At 49.0% G+C, this 7,995-nt stretch overlaps 1 long non-coding RNA gene across 1 annotated transcript; it reads right to left on the bottom strand.

The window, feature by feature from the left end:
- Positions 1-1,692: 1,692 nt before the first annotated feature.
- On the bottom strand, positions 1,693-6,673 carry LOC118499752. The gene is made up of 2 exons (XR_004902282.1): positions 6,255-6,673; positions 1,693-3,803 (listed from the first exon to the last, which is right to left on the bottom strand). It is a non-coding gene; the product is annotated as an uncharacterized LOC118499752 (long non-coding RNA).
- Positions 6,674-7,995: the final 1,322 nt, after the last annotated feature.

Raw genomic sequence — 7,995 nt, 5'->3', positions numbered from 1 at the left:
CCTCTGAACAGTTTCCTCCTCTGTAGAGTGAGGCAGAGGGTGAATTAGGATAGTGGCTGCCATTCATTGAGGGCTCTCTCCTGGGTAGGCACTGTAGTCAACATTATCCGTGAGGTATTTCCTATAAATGACTGAGCCCAGTGCCGGGAGCATGGTTAATATGCAACAAATGCTAGCTGCTGTTATTTTATTAATCCTCATAGCAATCCTATATTTAATAACAGCGAAGAACTCATAATAGTTGCTAGCATTTCCTGAACACTATTTATGTTGCCAGCCATTGTTTTAACTTATTTAACTTATTAACTGAATTAACTTATTTAATTTTCCCGATGATCCCATGAGGTTGGTTCTATTTTTAAGCCCATTGACAAAGGAGAAAACTCGAAGCACAATTAAGTTAAATTGATTGCCAAGGACACATAGCTAGAAAGTGACATAGGTGCTTTCGCTCTTTCCTTAGAGGCGGTAACCGAGGCATGACAAGGCTCAGTGCCAGGCCCAGGGTCACAGTTGGCAGACCCTCTTCTGTGTTGTCACACAGGTGAAATGACATAATGAATTGGAAACTGCTTTGTGAACTGTTGTTCCGTCTGCTTCAGCCAGGACTGAGTAAGCTTCACATGTTCTGTTTTTTCTAGTTTAGACCCACCAGCTGGCCTGACACCATGGGGCCCTTAGGAAGTCCTGCTTGGCCCTAACTTGTTATCTAGGTGTGTATTAGAAGACAGTTGGGTGGATGGGCCCTGGACTCACCATCCCTTTGAGACAGCCCACGAGCCACTGCTTGTCTGACTTCAGAGCTGCTACCCAGCTGGAAGCCGCCATCCGGAGGAAGCCAGCTGGCAGCAGGCCACCATCACATGCAGCTGGGTTACTAGCGGTCACCCTGTGGGCTTCTTCCAGCCACACTCACTGTCTCCAGTGGCTGAGGCTTCACTGCAAGCAGCTAGGCAGGGGGAGGAGGGCTTGAGGCCCCCAGAGGAGTGGAGATAATCAGGGCATCAAGGAGCCTCTCTCTGTTCCCTCTTGCCAGCTAGTGCTCCCCATTTTCCCCCTCTGCCACTTGGGAATATTCGCCCTTCCCAGGTCCCACTTCCCAGGATGGACTGGGGATAACTGTTGGGTCTTTGTGGAGGGGTTTCAGAACCCCCAAACTGAGGTCCTCTTTGAGAGCGGGTCGCTGACACACACCTCTGGGACTGTTTCCTCACCACACGGAGAGCTCCTGTGGGCAGCAGCTCAGGGTCTCCCCTTCCCTGAGCCTGCCCGGGGCCAGGGCGGGATGGTGTGCAGTATAATCACCTTTCCTGAGCAAAGGCTACTTCCAGTGACTGGGTTGGAACTTGGGGTGTGTGTGTGTGTGTGTGTGTGTGTATGTGTGTGTTTGGGGCTGGGGAGGGACGTTTAGGGGAAAGGGAACCAAAGTCAACGTCAACTCAGTCTGGAAAGGGGCAAGCGAGCCAGGGCTGGCTCTCCTCAGCAAACAGGTACACTGCGGGTGTCACTGGAAGCCCTTGACCTTCATACGCAGATGGACATGGTATTGACTTCTTGCTCCCTTTCATACTGTCTGAAAGAGATGGAGCTCATGAAAACTCTTCCTCTGAACTTGCCTCACCCGTAAAGGGGGAGCAGCTTTCCTCAGTGTGCCAATTGTCCTTGGTAGAAAAGGTGAGAGTCCTCCCCCTGTCTGTCCTGCTGCAAGTGTCTTTCACTGAACCAGGGAACAAGGAGGTGGGGGAATAAGAGACTGGTCCAGCATCTCACTGGGACTGGCATTTGCTACTCCTTAATCCTCTCTGCTTGGAAATCCTCAAAGGTAGCCGGGGAGCTTCTGCCAGGAGATTGGGTACATTGAGGCCCAGCTTCCTGAAACGGAGTGCCCACTGGGTTCTGCTGGAGGTCTGAGCTGTTCTCTCCCAAAGGCCACATCAGTCCCTGCAAAGAGCATCGGGATGGGAAGCAGAGATTCGGGACTCTCACTAAGTCATCCCGTGAACTGCACCACAGGGTGGGGACAAGTTTCACTGTTTGGGCACTTAAAGGAGGTCTCACTCAGGTGCTCCCTTGTTCCCCCAACTTTGTGTCCCTAACCTTCCCTTGTCCTCCTTCCTCAGCCTCCTTTTTAGGATGTTCCCTGTGTGGCGGCCACACTCTTCTCCTTCCAGACACTCGATTCCTGTCCACATGACAGAGTCCCGGTGGTTTGTCCCTCATGTCTTTCAGACTCTGGGCTGCAGGCTACATGTGAACACAGGCGTTCTCTGCCCAGGTTCCTGCTAATGCTAAAGGAAATAGCGTGGGTGGGCGAATGGGCTGGGCTTCCTGTGGGTCAGGTAGGGAGAGGGTGGGGATTGGACTTCAGTTTGGTTTCCTGGTGACAGTCACAAGTGAGCCCATTTTCCTCCTGATTAATCTCGAGGCAAATGTGTATATAAGGAGTATTTTGTTATGAAGGTCATACAGTCTAGCACAACATGAAATTCCTCTAATTGAAGAGACGTTCCCCCGAAATGTTGTGAAATACTGACCTTGACATTATCATGCTGATGGTACATTGTCTTCCTCACAGGGCCTATTTTCACTACAAAGGGACCCGGAGTCCACAGAGATGGATGGGAACTTACACAAAAATCACCTCCATGACCCCAGCCCTTCCCTGGGAGGAGCTGGAGGTGGGTGGAGGATCTCAGTTCACATAAACACAGATTTTAGTTCCCTTCACGCCCCTCTCACATGCATTATGTGAAATCCTTAAAGCATGTGCTTGGCGTAAGTATTCTCCCCGTCGCCAAGTTGTAGATAAAGAATTTAAGACTCAGAAATGGTAACTGAATTGCCTGGGGGTGGGGAGGTCATGGCCAACAAACAGCTCAGAGATCCTCACATGCCTTGTGTGCCTTCTTCCCTAAGCTCCGCTGCTCTAGCTTCCCCTTTCTGTGGGAGACCACAAGCCACCAGCCTCCAGCCAGCAGAAGAAATACTCAAGAGAAGCCCAGCTGTAGCTGGCACAGGGCTCAGGGTGGGGGGCGGTGGTGGCGGTTCCTCCTGCAGCTGACAGGATGGGGGAGGAGCAAATGTCTAGTAGGCTGACAGCCTATCAGTCACCGGGGCAGCCCAGGAGGACTAGAAGGAATCGACCCATCAGCTGCCCCCACACTTGTCTGTGGTTTTTTCTGTGCCCCACCAGAGGACGGCCACACCATACACCCCACCTCTGCCTAACTTTGAACCTGCTGTGATCCTGCTCCTCAAATCCTCACTACGATCCTTGTATCCTCTTGACTCACTCTCTGCCCAGTGAGTCACAGGCTTGTGACCCGTCCACCTCTTCCAAAGCTCTCTAATCGTCCCCTCTTCTCCATCGTCATGGACAGCCCTCTGGCACTGTGAGTCCCTTCCCCAGTCCACGGGCTTGGGGGCTCTGCCTCCAGGGCCTCTCTCCTCTATCCGTCCTCAACAGGGCCCTTGCAGTGATTTTTAGAAACATATAGCATTAAAATCTATTTGGGTTATCCTTTAAAACCCTTCACAGGCTCCACATTGCTTTCTGAACACAATCTAGCTGAGGCATTAAACATCCTGGGTTGGACCTGCTCACCTCTCCGGGGTCACCTGCACACACGTGTGTCCTTTTCTACAAATGCAGTTTGCCAGGCCCCGTGGGATGTGCCATCACCCTTCACCCTCTCACCCGTATTCCTCCTTCATCGTCGCTTCCCCCACAAGCCGTTCTCCCAGCACCTCCTCCAGGGCTGGTTGGGTGCCCCTCCTCACAGTGGGACTGAGACTGTGATGACCTGGTGTAACAAAGACAAAAGACGTATCAGGTAGCTGGTACTATGAGCTTGCTTCCAGGTGACCCTCTTCCAGAAATGCCTTGAGGATCTGGGTGAAATGTGAAGTCCAGAGAGCAGAACCCCAAACAGTAAAGGATGCTAGCCAACCTGCTGTGCGAGAGGCAAGGAGAAGACTGTGTTCTTTTGTGCCTGAGAGCAGAGAGGCAGGAGGGATGAAGTGAGGAAAGGAGAGAGCAGGGGGTAGGTTGTGGGGAGGGAGAGACTGAGGGAAGCTGGGGAGATGGTATAAGGGACTTGTGGGTAACAGGCCAATAGAGAGACCCCTACAAAAATAGACCACATGTTGGATGTCAAGTTTGTTTTTAACTGAGGAAAACTGCTTCCACCTCCTTACCCCCAGTCCCTCAGTCTTCAGTCAAGTTGGTGAATAGTCACGGTCATTGTACGAGTGGCTTTGTGTGTGTGTGTGCCTGTGGGGAGGGCAGCGCTGTGGAAAGGACTTTGCTAAACACCTGGGTCCAGCTGGAGGTCACAGGTGTGGCAATAAGACCCAGGAGAGAGAGAGAGACCCTTGGAGTGTCCGGAGCCCTCAGGGGAGCGAGGGAATCTCAGGGGGGCCTGGGAACTGACACAGGGCATGGAGTTGGGATTTTGAGGCCACCTTAGTTCGAGGATCCTCAACCTTCTCTATATGAATTATATTAAAAATTAAAGTAAGTCTCCACGGGGGGCTGTGGAAGTGGGAATAAGATACACTTCTGTGTCTTAAAAATTGAGCTGCTAAGTCAGTGGTTGGGGCTGCAGGGAGGATTGGGGGCTGGACACCTCCAGATACTGTGGCCTCTCCCTCACATCCTTCAGGTCCCTGCTCATATGTACCCTCCTCAGAGAGGTCTTCCCAGACCAGCAGAAGTACTAAAGCAACCCTTCTTCATTCCTCCTGATCCTGAAAATTCTATCCCTGAATTTCAATGCCTGTACAGTTATGTTAAATTCAACCTATTTGGAGAAAGTCTCAGTCTTGAATGTCAGACCTTTGTTCATTCACTCATTCAATGAATATTTATTGAGCATCTACCATAAACAGACACCGTTCTGAGCACTTGGGGTCCATCTGGGAACAAAACAGGCAGAAGTCACTGCTCCTGCGAGTTCTGAGCACTGAGGCAAACACAATCTTAATTCCAACGTCCTAACCCTGCACATCAGACGCTTTTCCTCTCAGAACTCAAAAGCACTTTAAGGGCTTCCTTGGTAGGTTGCTTCCTGGTAATGGATGCATGTTCAGCTGCCAACACGGGAAGTATTACAAGTATCAGTCAACACAATAGTTCTTCTAAAATGTTAAGGTTATGGATTTTTGTGTTTGCAAAAAAGAGAGGTTTGAGGAGTCACATTTCAAAGCTTCTATCTTATAACTGTAACACTCCGAATCATATTATTTTATCTATCTATGGATCTGCCAATCATTTTCCTCCAATGGGTCATTTGATTCAAGTAACACCAAACCTAGCTAGTTAAACTTATTTGTTACAATTAACCCCCCCCCCCCAAAAAAAAACCTACCCCACAAAAACCTAGAATATTCTTTGAAGGGAGATCAGGTCAAATCCAAGTTGCTACCTGTTTGGCTATGTACCCCAACCATCATCCATTCAGCCAGGCAGTAAGAGCTCAGTGAGTGCCTGAAACTGAACCCATGCCCTTAAGATGCTCATGATCTAGAGAAGGATCGTTCATGGAATCGAGCCAGAAACACACTGAAAGATGGATGCAAAGTGCTACAAATGCATAGAGAAGAGTCCGTGTTCTCTAGAGGAAGAGAACAGATGACAATCTGGCCATAAGTGAAAAGGAGGGTTTCATAGGTAGATAGGTCTAGAGCAGAACTCCAGGCAAAGGAAAAATAAAGGAAAGCAAGAACAAAAAGCAGTATAAGGTTCCGCTGAGTTCCCTGTGCCTAGGGTGTGTGCTCACTCCACTCGCGGGGATATAGGGTATGGCAGAAGATGAAGCTGGAAAGATGGGCAGTGTCTGAGTACTGTCCCGTGAGTGACGGGAATCACTAAACCCCTCCAGTAAGGAGTGACATGATCAGGCACGTTTTACAAATGTTCTTGGAGCAATGTGAGGGATCAGACTAGAGGCTGGGAGATCAGTTAGGTGGTTGTTTCATCAGTCCAGGTGAGAAGTGATAAAGGCCTAAACCATGGCTGAGGGGGTGGAGATAAAGATCACAATAGAGAGAATTCAAGAGTAAAGCTGGCAAGGCAGTGTGGGAGCTAAGAGGAGACCAGGTGGCAAGGAATTTTTTTGTCTGGGTAACTGGGTCAAAGGTGGGGCTCCCGAATTGCATCCCTATCTCCCTTACTTCTTTCTGGCAACATCAGGATGATAATTAAACTAAGTTTATTCCTTAAAAGTCTAGATGTCTTTAATTCACATACTTACCCAGTTTGGAGAATTCTTCACCTTTTAGGTGCATGCCAACCCAAGGTGAAGGCCAGAAACTTGTCTTCCCAATCTTCTTCGCAGCTGGGATCCAGACCCAGTAATCCAACTTTGCTAATCAAAGAAACTGGAAATTTTTTTGGAGGCTGATACCAGAAAGAAGGGGTGTCACAAAATCCACATTGGTGATGGTGGTCCAAATAGATGCAGTTTCTGTCGCAGCGTGAGAGATGACCTCCGGGCCCTGCCTGGGTCCAGGAGATGAGCTGATGTCTCTGCCCAGTGGCGCAGCGGTTATGTCTCTCCCAGGCAGCTCTGTGGCATGATTTAAGGGTTATTTCTGAAGACATAACCTTTAGACCTACCAGGCATTCTGTGAGTTTCCTAACAGCTTTTACTAAATCTGTCTTCTGCTTAAAGTAGGTCAAATGTTTTTGTTTGCCACTAAAACCCCCGACTAATGTATCACTTCTCCCTGCAAACAGCAGAAACCTCCTTTCCTTTTACATTGGCTAACTGGCTGCCTCCAAGTAAAGGTTCTATAATGGCAGCACGATCATTATTACAAATGTATAGGAAGCCTCATTTGGCGTCAGGCGCTCTCCTAAGTGCTTTACACAGATACTTCATTTACTTCTTGTATAAACTGTCCCAATTTTACCAGGGAGGAAACAGAAGCTGAAATGTCGCAAGATCACACAGTGTTAGAGCTGCTGTTTGAATCTTGGCAGACTCCAAATCTAACACTCTTTGTGTGTGTGTGTGCACTTAAAAAAGTACGTTTAATTGCTACCGGCAGCCTGGGGTGGTGGGTGTGCTGGGCTCAGGGTGCGTGTGGTGTGTGAGGAGATCGTGATAACTGGGAAGCAGGAAAGAAAGGGGGTGGGAGTGGGGGCCAGTACCAAGGGCTTCTCAGACATACTTCTGGCAATGGCTAAAGGACTCATGACAAGCTAATGCCAAGCCACCAATAAGATTAAGAAATTCTTGGTAATCTAGCTTCCCATCACAGTTGATGTCTAATTTCTTCCTCATGAGGTCAAGGATACCAGGGTCCTTCTGGTTCTTTGTGAAAGCAGCCAGTTCTGTTTTCATGAAGGTTAGAAACTCAGTCAGAGAGCCTGTATAGTTGTTACCGTCCTTTCCAGCATACTTCTGGAAAATGACAGCCGGAGACTCGGTGAGCTGCTCAGTCTGCACAGGGCTGGGCATTTTTGCCACATTGGAGTGGAGCGAGGCGCCGAGGCTGTGAGCGGGGAGCGGCACAATGAGGTCTCAGATCTGATAGTCTTGGCAACTACCTTCAACTGTCTGGGTGTTAGAGAAGCTCCTTGTTTGTACAGCCTTGGAGTTCACTCAATCCAAATTGTATCCCACACTCGATGTTCTCTATTGCACCCCCAAATGAGTGGAGAATGATTAACTCTCACAGGGGAAGTGGGGTTAACTTGCAAACTGAAATTTCAAAGATTAAATAGAGCAAGAAGACATCCTTGAAATCACTCCAGTACCAGGTGGCAGGTACCAGGAACCAGGCACCAGCCTGTACTAGTTAGAATGGCTTGGGATGCAAACAACAGAAAGCCCAACAGAAGGAGTGCCTTGAATTTTACAGATATTTGTTACATCATTTATCCAGAAGACAGGAGGTAAGCAGTTCCAAGTCTACTTAAGTAGCTCCATGCTATGGCAGAGCCAGGCTTCCTAGCCTTCTGTTCCGCATCTACAGTGAATTGGATTT

Source organism: Phyllostomus discolor, chromosome 3 (genome assembly GCF_004126475.2).
Source record: "Phyllostomus discolor isolate MPI-MPIP mPhyDis1 chromosome 3, mPhyDis1.pri.v3, whole genome shotgun sequence".
NCBI lineage: Eukaryota > Metazoa > Chordata > Mammalia > Chiroptera > Phyllostomidae > Phyllostomus > Phyllostomus discolor.
This window is presented reverse-complemented; position numbering and strand designations above follow the sequence as displayed.